The sequence below is a fragment of the Lucilia cuprina genome, chromosome 2 (assembly GCF_022045245.1).
Source record: "Lucilia cuprina isolate Lc7/37 chromosome 2, ASM2204524v1, whole genome shotgun sequence".
NCBI classification, from domain to species: domain Eukaryota; kingdom Metazoa; phylum Arthropoda; class Insecta; order Diptera; family Calliphoridae; genus Lucilia; species Lucilia cuprina.
The window spans coordinates 60,389,116-60,401,926 of NC_060950.1; positions in this window are offsets into that span (position 1 = coordinate 60,389,116).

A 12,811-nucleotide genomic window follows, 5' to 3' on the forward strand; every position below is an offset into this window, starting at 1 on the left:
GGGCCAAAAGGATGAAAATCTGTGATCACTTCTATCTCCTAGAAAACTCGATTTTTGAGTGAAAACATAAAAGTCCATTTTCTGGCTATACTAGAAGAGCTAGGGCCAAAAGGATGAAAATCTGTGATCACTTTTATTTCCTAGAAAAACTCGGTTTTTGAGAGAAAACATAAAACTCCATTTTCTGGCTAAACTACAAGAGCTAGGGCCAAAAGCATGAAAATCTGTGATCCTAGCAAATTTCGATTTTTGATTGAAAACATAGAAGTACATTTTCTGACTAAACTAGAAGAGCTACGGCCAAAAGGATGAAAATCTCTGATCTCGTATTTTTCCTAGCAAAACTCGATTTTTCACTGAAAACATAAAAGTCCATTTTCTGGCTAAACTAGAAGAGCCAGGGCCAAAAGGATGAAAATCTGTGATCACTTCTATCTCCTAGAAAAACTCGATTTTAGAGTGAAAACATTAAAGTCCATTTTCTGACTAAACTAGAAGAGCTAGTGCCAAAAGGATGAAAATCTGTGATCACTTATTTTTCCTATCAAAACTCGATTTTTGAGTGAAAACATAAAAGTCCATTTTCTGGCTAAACTAGAAAAGCTAGGGCCAAAAGGATGAAAATCTGTGATCCTAGCAAAACTTGATTTTTGAGTGAAAACATAAAAGTCCATTTTCTGGCTAAACTAGAAGAGCTAGGGCCAAAAGGATGAAAATCTGTGATCACTTATTTTTCCTAGCAAAACTCGATTTTTGAGTGAAAACATAAAACTCCATTTTCTAGCTAAACCAGAAGAGCTAGGGCCAAAAGTATGAAAATCTGTGATCACTTTTATTTCCTAGAAAAACTCGATTTTTGAGTGAAAACACAAAAGTCCACTTTCTGGCTAAACAAGAAGAGTTAGAGCCAAAAGGATGAAAATCTGTGATCACTTCTATTTCCAAGAAAAATTAAATTTTTGAGTGAAAACATAAAAGTCCATTTTCCGGCTAAACTAGAAGAGCTAGAGCCAAAAGGATGAAAATCTGTGATCACTTATTTTTCCTAGAAAAACTCGATTTTTGAGAGAAAACATTAAAGTCCATTTTCTGGCTAAACTAGAAGAGCTAGGGCCAAAAGGATGAAAATCTGTGATCACTTCTATTTCCTAGAAAAACCCGATTTTTGAGTGAAAACACAAAAGTCCATTTTCTGGCTTAACAAGAAGAGCTAGACCAAAACGATGAAAATCTGTGATCACTTATTTTTCCTAGAAAAATTCAATTTTTGAGTGAAAACATAAAAGTCCATTTTCTGGCTAAACTAGAAGAGCTAGAGCCAAAAGGATGAAAATCTGTGATCACTTATTTTTCCTAGCAAATCTAGATTTTTCAGTGAAAACATAAAAGTCAATTTTCTGGCTAAACTAGAAGAGCTAGGGCTTCTAGTTTAGCTTTGATCACTTCTATTTCTGAGAAAAACTTGATTTTTGAATGAAAACATAAATGTCCATTTTCTGGCTAAACTAGAAGAGCTAGGGCCAAAAGGATGAAAATCTGTGATCACTTATTTTTCCTAGCAAAACTCGATTTTTAAGTGAAAACATAAAAGTCCATTTTCTGGCTAAACTAGAAGAGCTAGGGCTTCTAGTTTAGCTTTGATCACTTCTATTTCTGAGAAAAACTTGATTTTTGAATGAAAACATAAATGTCCATTTTCTGGCTAAACTAGAAGAGCTAGGGCCAAAAGGATGAAAATCTGTGATCACTTATTTTTCCTAGCAAAACTCGATTTTTGAGTGAAAACATAAAAGTCCATTTTCTGGCTAAACTAGAAGAGCTAGGGCCAAAAGGATGAAAATCTGTGATCACTTATATTTCCTAGAAAAACTCTATTTTTGAGTGAAAACATAAAACTCCATTTTCTGGCTAAACTAGAAGAGCTATGCCAAAAGTATGAAAATCTCTGATCACTTCTATTTCCTAGAAAAACTTGATTTTTTGAATGAAAACATAAATGTCCATTTTCTGGCTAAACTAGAAGAGCTAGGTCCAAAAGGCTGAAAATCTGTGATCACTTCTATTTCCTAGAAAAACTCTATTTTTCAGTGAAAACATAAAAGTCCATTTTCTGGCTAAACTAGAAGAGCTAGGGCCAAAAGGATGAAAATCTTTGATCACTTTTATTTCCTAGAAAAACTCGGATTTTGAGTGAAAACATAAAAGTCCATTTTCTGGCTAAACTAGAAGAGCTAGGGCCAAAAGGATGAAAATCTTTGATCACTTATTTTTCCTAGCAAAACTCGATTTTTAAGTGAAAACATAAAAGTCCATTTTCTGGCTAAACTAGAAGAGCTAGGGCCAAAAGGATGAAAATCTGTGATCACTTATATTTCGTAGAAAAACTCTATTTTTGAGAGAAAACATAAAACTCCATTTTCTGGCTAAACTAGAAGAGCTAGGGCAAAAGTGTGAAAATCTGTGATTACTTCTATTTCCTAGAAAAACTTGATTTTTGAATGAAAACATAAATGTCCATTTTCTGGCTAAACTAGAAGAGCTAGGGCCAAAAGGATGAAAATCTGTGATCACTTCTATTTCCTAGAAAAACTCGATTTTTGAGTGAAAACATAAAAGTCCATTTTCTGACAAAACTAGAAGAGCTAGGGCCAAAAGGATGAAAATCTGTGATCCCTTCTATTTCCTAGAGAAACTCTATTTTTGAGTGAAAACATAAAACTCCATTTTCTGGCTAAACTAGAAGAGCTAGGGCAAAAGTGTGAAAATCTGTGATCACTTCTATTTCCTAGAAAAACTTGATTTTTGAATGAAAACGTAAATGTCCATTTTCTGGCTAAACTAGAAGAGCTAGGGCCAAAAGGATGAAAATCTGTAATCACTTATTTTTCCTAGCAAAACTCCAGAGCTAGGGCAAAAGTATGAAAATCTGTAATCACTTCTATTTCCTAGAAAAACTTGATTTTTGAATGAAAACATAAATGTCCATTTTCTGGCTATACTAGAAGAGCTAGGGCCAAAAGGATGAAAATCTGTGATAACTTTTATTTCCTAGAAAAACTCGGTTTTTGAGTGAAAACATAAAAGTCCATTTTCTGGCTAAACTAGAAGAGCTAGGGCAAAAGGATGAAAATCTGTGATCACTTCTATTTCCTAGAAAAACTCTATTTTTCAGTGAAAACATTAAAGTCCATTTTCTGGCTAAACTAGAAGAGCTAGGGCCAAAAGGATGAAAATCTGTGATCACTTATTTTTCCTAGCAAAACTCGAGAGCTAGGGCAAAAGTATGAAAATCTGTAATCACTTCTATTTCCTATAAAAACTCGATTTTTGAGTGAAAACATAAAAGTCCATTTTCTGGCTAAACTAGAAGAGCTAGGGCCAAAAGGATGAAAATCTGTGATCCTAGCAAAACTCGATTTTTCTGTGAAAACATAAAAGTCCATTTTCTGGCTAAACTAGAAGAGCTAGGGCCAAAAGGATGAAAATCTGTAATCACTTATTTTTCCTAGCAAAACTCGATTTTTGAGTGAAAACATAAAAGTCCATTTTCTGGCTAAACTAGAAGAACTCGGTTTTTGAGTGAAAACATAAAAGTCCATTTTCTGGCTAAACTAGAAGAGCTAGGGCCAAAAGGATGAAAATCTGAGATCACTTCTATTTCCTAGAAAAACTCTATTTTTGAGTGAAAACACAAAACTCCATTTTCTGGCTAAACTAGAAGAGCTAGGGCAAAAGTATGAAAATCTGTGATCACTTCTATTTCCTAGAAAAACTTGATTTTTGAATGAAGACGTAAATGTCCATTTTCTGGCTAAACTAGAAGAGCTAGGGCCAAAAGGATGAAAATCTGTGATCACTTATTTTTCCTAGCAAAACTCGATTTTTGAGTGAAAACATAAAAGTCCATTTTCTGGCTAAACTAGAAGAGCTAGGGCCAAAAGGATGAAAATCTGTGATCACTTCTACTTCCTAGAAAAACTCGATTTTTGAGTGAAAACATAAAAGTCCATTTTCTAGCTAAACCAGAAGAGCTAGGGCCAAAAGGATGAAAATGTGTGATCACTTTTATTTCCTAGAAAAACTCGATTTTTGAGTGAGAACACAAAAGTCCACTTTCTGGCTAAACAAGAAGAGCTAGAGCCAAAAGGATGAAAATCTGTGATCACTTCTATTTCCTAGAAAAATTCAATTTTTGAGTGAAAACATAAAAGTGCATTTTCTAGCTAAACTAGAAGAGCTAGAGCCAAAAGGATGAAAATCTGTGATCACTTATTCTTCCTAGCAAAACTCGATTTTTGAGTGAAAACATAAAAGTCCATTTTCTGGCTAAACTAGAAGAGCTAGGGCAAAAAGGATGAAAATCTGTGATCACTTCTATTTCCTAGCAAAACTCGATTTTTGAGTGAAAACATAAAAGTCCATTTTCTGGCTAAACTAGAAGAGCTAGGGCCAAAAGGATGAAAATCTGTGATCACTTATATTTCTTAGAAAAACTTGATTTTTGAATGAAAACATAAATGTCCATTTTCTGGCTAAACTAGAAGAGCTAGGGTCAAAAGGATGAAAATCTGTGATCCTGGCAAAACTCGATTTTTGAGTGAAAACATAAAAGTCCATTTTCTGGCTAAACTAGAAGAGCTAGGGCCATAGGGATGAAAATCTGTGTCACTTATTTTTCCTAGCAAAACCCGATTTTTGAGAGAAAACATAAAAGTCCATTTTCTGGCTAAACTAGAAGAGATAGGGCCAAAAGGATGAAATGCTGTGATTACTTCTATTTCCTAGAAAAACTCGGTTTTTGAGTGAAAACATAAAAGTCCATTTTCTGTCTAAACAAGAAGAGCTAGAGCTAAAATGACGAAAATCTGTGATCACTTATTTTAACTAGCAAAACTCGATTTTTGAATGAAAACATAAAAGTCCATTTTCTGCCTAAACTAGAAGAGCTAGGGCCAAAAGGATGAAAATCTGTGATCACTTCTACTTCCTAGAAAAACTCGATTTTTGAGTGAAAACATAAAAGTCCATTTTCTAGCTAAACCAGAAGAGCTAGGGCCAAAAGGATGAAAATGTGTGATCACTTTTATTTCCTAGAAAAACTCGATTTTTGAGTGAGAACACAAAAGTCCACTTTCTGGCTAAACAAGAAGAGCTAGAGCCAAAAGGATGAAAATCTGTGATCACTTCTATTTCCTAGAAAAATTCAATTTTTGAGTGAAAACATTAAACCCCATTTTCTGGCTAAACTAGAAGAGCTAGGGCCAAAAGGATGAAAATCTGTGATCATTTCTATTTCCTAGAAAAACTCGATTTTTGAGTGAAAACATTAAACCCCATTTTCTGGCTAAACTAGAAGAGCTAGGGCCAAAAGGATGAAAATCTGTGATCCTAGCAAAACTCAATTTTTGGTGAAAACATAAAACTCCATTTTCTGGCTAAACTAGAAGAGCTAGGGCCAAAAGAATGAAAATCTGTGTCACATATTTTTCCTAACAAAACTCGATTTTTGAGTAAAAACATAAAAGTCCATTTTCTGGCTAAACTAGAAGAGCTAGGGCCACAAGGATGAAAATCTTTGATCACTACTATTTCCTTGAAAAACTCGATTTTTGAGTGAAAACATAAAATTCCATTTTCTGGCTAAACTAGAAGAGCTAGGGCCACAAGGATGAAAATCTTTGATCACTTCTACTTCCTAGAAAAACTCGATTTTTGAGTAAAAACATAAAAGTCCATTTTCTGGCTTAACTAGAAGAGCTAGGGCCAAACGGATGAAAATCTGTGATCACTTCTATTCTTAATTTCCTAAAACTTGATTTTTGAGTGAAAACATAAAAGTCCATTTTCTGGCTAAACTGGAAGAGCTAGGGCCACAAGGATGAAAATCTTTGATCACGTATTTTTCCTAGCAAAACTCGATTTTTGAGTGAAAACATAAAAGTTCATTTTCTGGCTAAACTATTAGAGCTAGGGCCAAAAGGATGAAAATCTGTGATCACTTCTATTTCCTAGAAAAACTCGATTTTTCAGTGAAAACATAAAAGTCCACTTTCTGGCTAAACTAAACTAGCAAAACTCGATTTTTGAGTGAAAACATAAAAGTCCATTTTCTGGCTAAACTAAACTTGCAAAACTCGATTTTTGAGTGAAAACATAAAAGTCCATTTTCTGGCTAAACTAAACTAGCAAAACTCGATTTTTGGATGAAAAAATAAAAGTCCATTTTCTGGCTAAACTAGAAGAGATAGGGCCAAAAGGATGAAAATCTGTGATCACTTCTATCTCCTTGAAAAACTCGATTTTTGAGTGAAAACATAAAAGTCCATTTTATGGCTAAACTAGAAGAGCTAGGGCCAAAAGGATGAAAATCTGTGATCCTAGCAAAACTCGACTTTTGAGTGAAAACATAAAAGTCCATTTTCTGTCTAAACAAGGAGAGCTAGAGCTAAAATGATGAAAATCTGTGATCACTTATTTTTCCTAGCAAAACTCGATTTTTGAGTGAAAACATAAAAGTCTATTTTCTGGGTAAACTGGAAGAGCTAGGGCCAAAAGGATGAAAATCTGTGATCACTTTTATTTCCTAGAAAAACTCGATTTTTGAGTGAAAACATAAAAGTCCATTTAGAAAAACTTGATTTTTGAATGAAAACATAAATGTCCATTTTCTGGCTAAACTAGAAGAGCTAGCGCCAAAAGGATGAAAATCTGTGATCATTTCTATTTCCTAGAAAAACTCGATTTTTGAGTGAAAACATTAAACCCCATTTTCTGGCTAAACTAGAAGAGCTAGGGCCAAAAGGATGAAAATCTGTGATCCTAGCAAAACTCAATTTTTGGTGAAAACATAAAATTCCATTTTCTGGCTAAACTAGAAGAGCTAGGGCCAAAAGGATGAAAATCTGTGTCACATATTTTTCCTAACAAAACTCGATTTTTGAGTAAAAACATAAAAGTCCATTTTCTGGCTAAACTAGAAGAGCTAGGGCCACAAGGATGAAAATCTTTGATCACTACTATTTCCTTGAAAAACTCGATTTTTGAGTGAAAACATAAAATTCCATTTTCTGGCTAAACTAGAAGAGCTAGGGCCACAAGGATGAAAATCTTTGATCACTTCTACTTCCTAGAAAAACTCGATTTTTGAGTAAAAACATAAAAGTCCATTTTCTGGCTTAACTAGAAGAGCTAGGGCCAAACGGATGAAAATCTGTGATCACTTCTATTTCCTAGAAAAACTTGATTTTTGAGTGAAAACATAAAAGTCAATTTTCTGGCTAAACTGGAAGAGCTAGGGCCACAAGGATGAAAATCTTTGATCACGTATTTTTCCTAGCAAAACTCGATTTTTGAGTGAAAACATAAAAGTCCATTTTCTGGCTAAACTATTAGAGCTAGGGCCAAAAGGATGAAAATCTGTGATCACTTCTATTTCCTAGAAAAACTCGATTTTTCAGTGAAAACATAAAAGTCCACTTTCTAGCTAAACTAAACTAGAAAAACTCTATTTTTGAGTGAAAACATAAAAGTCCATTTTCTGGCTAAACTAAACTAGCAAAACTCGATTTTTGAGTGAAAACATAAAAGTCCATTTTCTGGCTAAACTAAACTAGCAAAACTCGATTTTTGGATGAAAAAATAAAAGTCCATTTTCTGGCTAAACTAGAAGAGATAGGGCCAAAAGGATGAAAATCTGTGATCACTTCTATCTCCTTGAAAAACTCGATTTTTGAGTGAAAACATAAAAGTCCATTTTATGGCTAAACTAGAAGAGCTAGGGCCAAAAGGATGAAAATCTGTGATCCTAGCAAAACTCGACTTTTGAGTGAAAACACAAAAGTCCATTTTCTGGCTAAACTAGAAGAGCTAGGGCCAAAAGGATGAAAATCTGTGATCACTTATTTTTCCTAGCAAAACTCGATTTTTTGGCTAAACTAGAAGAGCTAGGGCCAAAAGGATGAAAATCTGTGATCACTTCTATTTCCTAGAAAAACTCTATTTTTGAGTGAAAACATAAAACTCCATTTTTTGGCTAAACTAGAAGAGCTAGGGCAAAAGTATGAAAATCTCTGATCACTTCTATTTCCTAGAAAAACTTGATTTTTGAATGAAAACATAAATGTCCGTTTTCTGGCTAAACTAGAAGAGCTAGGGCCAAAAGGATGAAAATCTGTGATCACTTCTATTTCCTAGAAAAACTCTATTTTTGAGTGAAAACATAAAACTCCATTTTCTGGCTAAACTAGAAGAGCTAGGGCCACAAGGATGAAAATCTTTGATCACTTCTACTTAATAGAAAAACTCGATTTTTGAGTAAAAACATAAAAGTCCATTTTCTGGCTTAACTAGAAGAGCTAGGGCCAAACGGATGAAAATCTGTGATCACTTCTATTTCCTAGAAAAACTTGATTTTTGAGTGAAAACATAAAAGTCCATTTTCTGGCTAAACTGGAAGAGCTAGGGCCACAAGGATGAAAATCTTTGATCACGTATTTTTCCTAGCAAAACTCGATTTTTGAGTGAAAACATAAAAGTCCATTTTCTGGCTAAACTATTAGAGCTAGGGCCAAAAGGATGAAAATCTGTGATCACTTCTATTTCCTAGAAAAACTCGATTTTTCAGTGAAAACATAAAAGTCCACTTTCTGGCTAAACTAAACTAGCAAAACTCGATTTTTGAGTGAAAACATAAAAGTCCATTTTCTGGCTAAACTAGAAGAGCTAGGGCCAAAAGGATGAAAATCTGTGATCCTAGCAAAACTCGACTTTTGAGTGAAAACACAAAAGTCCATTTTCTGGCTAAACTAGAAGAGCTAGGGCCAAAAGGATGAAAATCTATGATCACTTATTTTTCCTAGCAAAACTCGATTTTTTGGCTAAACTAGAAGAGCAAGGGCCAAAAGGATGAAAATCTGTGATCACTTCTATTTCCTAGAAAAACTCGATTTTTGAGTGAAAACATAAAAGTCCATTTTCTGTCTAAACAAGGAGAGCTAGAGCTAAAATGATGAAAATCTGTGATCACTTATTTTTCCTAGCAAAACTCGATTTTTGAGTGAAAACATAAAAGTCTATTTTCTGGGTAAACTAGAAGAGCTAGGGCCAAAAGGATGAAAATCTGTGATCACTTTTATTTCCTAGAAAACCTCGATTTTTGAGTGAAAACATTAAACCCCATTTTCTGGCTAAACTAGAAGAGCTAGGGCCAAAAGGATGAAAATCTGTGATCCTAGCAAAACTAAATTTTTGGTGAACACATAAAACTCCATTTTCTGGCTAAACTAGAAGAGCTAGGGCCAAAAGGATGAAAATCTGTGTCACATATTTTTCCTAACAAAACTCGATTTTTGAGTAAAAACATAAAAGTCCATTTTCTGGCTAAACTAGAAGAGCTAGGGCCACAAGGATGAAAATCTTTGATCACTACTATTTCCTTGAAAAACTCGATTTTTGAGTGAAAACATAAAATTCCATTTTCTGGCTAAACTAGAAGAGCTAGGGCCACAAGGATGAAAATCTTTGATCACTTCTACTTCCTAGAAAAACTCGATTTTTGAGTAAAAACATAAAAGTCCATTTTCTGGCTTAACTAGAAGAGCTAGGGCCAAACGGATGAAAATCTGTGATCACTTCTATTTCCTAGAAAAACTTGATTTTTGAGTGAAAACATAAAAGTCCATTTTCTGGCTAAACTGGAAGAGCTAGGGCCACAAGGATGAAAATCTTTGATCACGTATTTTTCCTAGCAAAACTCGATTTTTGAGTGAAAACATAAAAGTCCATTTTCTGGCTAAACTAAACTAGCAAAACTCGATTTTTGAGAGAAAACTTAAAAGTCCATTTTCTGGCTAAACTAAACTAGCAAAACTCGATTTTTGAGTGAAAACATAAAAGTCCATTTTCTGGCTAAACTAAACTAGCAAAACTCGATTTTTGGATGAAAAAATAAAAGTCCATTTTCTGGCTAAACTAGAAGAGATAGGGCCAAAAGGATGAAAATCTGTGATCACTTCTATCTCCTTGAAAAACTCGATTTTTGAGTGAAAACATAAAAGTCCATTTTATGGCTAAACTAGAAGAGCTAGGGCCAAAAGGATGAAAATCTATGATCCTAGCAAAACTCGACTTTTGAGTGAAAACACAAAAGTCCATTTTCTGGCTAAACTAGAAGAGCTAGGGCCAAAAGGATGAAAATCTGTGATCACTTATTTTTCCTAGCAAAACTCGATTTTTTGGCTAAACTAGAAGAGCTAGGGCCAAAAGGATGAAAATCTGTGATCACTTCTATTTCCTAGAAAAACTTTTTTTTTGAGTGAAAACATAAAACTCCATTTTTTGGCTAAACTAGAAGAGCTAGGGCAAAAGTATGAAAAAATCTGATCACTTCTATTTCCTAGAAAAACTTGATTTTTGAATGAAAACATAAATGTCCGTTTTCTGGCTAAACTAGAAGAGCTAGGGCCAAAAGGATGAAAATCTGTGATCACTTATATTTCTTAGAAAAACTTGATTTTTGAGTGAAAACATAAAACTCCATTTTCTGGCTAAACTAGAAGAGCTAGGGCAAAAGTATGAAAATCTCTGATCACTTCTATTTCCTAGAAAAACTTGATTTTTGAATGAAAACATAAATGTCCGTTTTCTGGCTAAACTAGAAGAGCTAAGGCCAAAAGGATGAAAATCTGTGATCAATTATATTTCTTAGAAAAACTTGATTTTTGAATGAAAACATAAATGTCCATTTTCTGGCTAAACTAAAAGAGCTTGGGTCAAAAGGATGAAAATCTGTGATCACTTCTATTTCCTAGAAAAACTCTATTTTTGAGTGAAAACATAAAAGTCCATTTTCTGGCTAAACTAGAAGAGCTAGGGCCAAAAGGATGAAAATCTGTGATCACCTCTATTTCCTAGAAAAACTTGATTGTTGAATGAAAACATAAATGTCCATTTTCTGGCTAAACTAAAAGAGCTTGGGCCAAAAGGATGAAAATCTGTGATCACTTCTATTTCCTAGCAAAACTCGATTTTTGAGTGAAAACATAAAAGTCCATTTTCTGGCTAAACTAGAAGGGCTAGGGCCAAAAGGATGAAAATCTGTGATCACTTCTATTTCCTTGAAAAACTCGGTTTTTGAGTGAAAACATAAAAGTCCATTTTCTGTCTTAACAAGAAGAGCTAGAGCTAAAATGACGAAAATCTGTGATCACTTATTTTAACTAGCAAAACTCGATTTTTGAATGAAAACATAAAAGTCCATTTTCTGGCTAAACTAGAAGAGCTAGGGCCAAAAGGATGAAAATCTGAGATTCTAGCAAAACTCGATTTTTAAGTGAAAACATAAAAGTCCATTTTCTGGCTAAACTAGAAGAGGTAGGGCCAAAAGGATGAAAATCTGTGATCACTTTTATTTCCTAGAAAAACTAGATTTTTGAGTAAAAACATAAAAGTCCATTTTCTGGCTAAACTAGAAGAGCTAGGGCCAAAAGGATGAAAATCTGTGATCACTTATTTTTCCTAGCAAAACTCGATTTTTTGGCTAAACTAGAAGAGCTAGGGCCAAAAGGATGAAAATCTGTGATCACTTCTATTTCCTAGAAAAACTTTTTTTTGAGTGAAAACATAAAACTCCATTTTTTGGCTAAACTAGAAGAGCTAGGGCAAAAGTATGAAAAAATCTGATCACTTCTATTTCCTAGAAAAACTTGATTTTTGAATGAAAACATAAATGTCCGTTTTCTGGCTAAACTAGAAGAGCTAGGGCCAAAAGGATGAAAATCTGTGATCACTTATATTTCTTAGAAAAACTCGATTTTTGAGTGAAAACATAAAACTCCATTTTCTGGCTAAACTAGAAGAGCTAGGGCAAAAGGATGAAAATCTGTGATCACTTCTATTTCCTAGAAAAACTCGATTTTTGAGTGAAAACATAAAAGTCCATTTTCTGGCTAAACTAGAAGAGCTAGGGCCAAAAGGATGAAAATCTGTGATCACTTATATTTCCTAGCAAAACTCGATTTTTGAGTGAAAACATAAAAGTCCATTTTCTGGCTAAACTAGAAGAGCTAGGGCCAAAAGGATGAAAATCTGTGATCACTTCTATTTCCTAGAAAAACTCGATTTTTGAGTGAAAACATAAAAGTCCATTTTCTGGCTAAACTAGAAGAGCTAGGGCCAAAAGGATGAAAATCTGTGATCACCTCTATTTCCTAGAAAAACTCGATTTTTGAGTGAAAACATAAAAGTCCATTTTCTGGCTAAACTAAAAGCTAGGGCCAAAAGGATGAAAATCTGTGATCACTTCTATTTCCTAGCAAAACTCGATTTTTGAGTGAAAACATAAAAGTCCATTTTCTGGCTAAACTAGAAGAGCTAGGGCCAAAAGGATGAAAATCTGTGATCACTTCTATTTCCTAGAAAAACTCGATTTTTGAGTGAAAACATAAAAGTCCATTTTCTGGCTAAACTAGAAGAGCTAGGGCAAAAGGCTATGACGAAAATCTGTGATCACTTATTTAACTAGCAAAACTCGATTTTTGAGTGAAAACATAAAAGTCCATTTTCTGGCTAAACTAGAAGAGCTAGGGCCAAAAGGATGAAAATCTGTGATTTCTAGCAAAACTCGATTTTTGAGTGAAAACATAAAAGTCCATTTTCTGGCTAAACTAGAAGAGCTAGGGCCAAAAGGATGAAAATCTGTGATCACTTCTATTTCCTAGAAAAACTCGATTTTTGAGTGAAAACATAAAAGTCCATTTTCTGGCTAAACTAGAAGAGCTAGGCCAAAAGGATGAAAATCTGTGATCACTTCTAT